The sequence below is a fragment of the Octopus bimaculoides genome, chromosome 19 (genome assembly GCF_001194135.2).
Source record: "Octopus bimaculoides isolate UCB-OBI-ISO-001 chromosome 19, ASM119413v2, whole genome shotgun sequence".
Classification (NCBI taxonomy): domain Eukaryota; kingdom Metazoa; phylum Mollusca; class Cephalopoda; order Octopoda; family Octopodidae; genus Octopus; species Octopus bimaculoides.
The window spans coordinates 39,508,695-39,509,611 of NC_068999.1; positions in this window are offsets into that span (position 1 = coordinate 39,508,695).

The window sequence follows — 917 nt, forward strand, 5'->3', positions numbered from 1 at the left end:
ATATATAGACATTTATATATGTATGTATATATATATATGTATATTTATATCTGTATATATATTGATGTATTTGTTTGTGAGTGCGTCTGAAAGGGATGTGTCCGTGTGTTTGTTTTTTTTATTTGTGTGCATGTGTGTGTTTTTTGTGTATGTGTTTGTTTGTGCGTACCTGTGTGTACATGGGATACTATTTAATACTTCTGTACCATATTGAGATGCTGAAACCTGCGTTTTAACTCCTTATTAAAATCCCTTCTTGGTAAAATGCCATATAATCAACATAAGACTGGAATATATATCTTAAGATGAAGTCTTTAGATCTATATGAAGATCAGAGAATGAGCAAACATCTGGAAGAAAGCAACCTGTTTACAGAAGAACTGAAGGGATGCTGCAAGGGTTCATAAGTCTGTAAAGATCAGCTACTGCTCAATAAAGACATAACTGAAGCCATAAGGATAAAGAAGGGAGCTGATAAGTATATTAAACAACACCCTCGTAACCCCAGTCTCCTTGAACTACAAAAGATAACCTGGATGGGTAAAGGCAATATACCACGAAAAGCACTCTCCATTCTAATTCACTTGGAACGTCCATTGCTAAGTTCCACAAGGGTGAAACATGTGTAGGAACAAATAATATAAATATATCTGACGTACTTTCTATTACATTTGCTACACGTATCATAACTAGTAACTAATTGGAATTATTTCTAACTAGTTATAATTATTTCCTAAACACAATACTGGCAGCAAAATAAATGATGATAAATTATATATGTGCGCTCTAAACTAAATAATAACAGGCATACATCTATGTGCACACTGGATAAGATATCTACATATATCTTTGAGTGTGTGTGTATGTGTGTGTTTGTGTGTATATATATATATATATATATATATATATATATATAT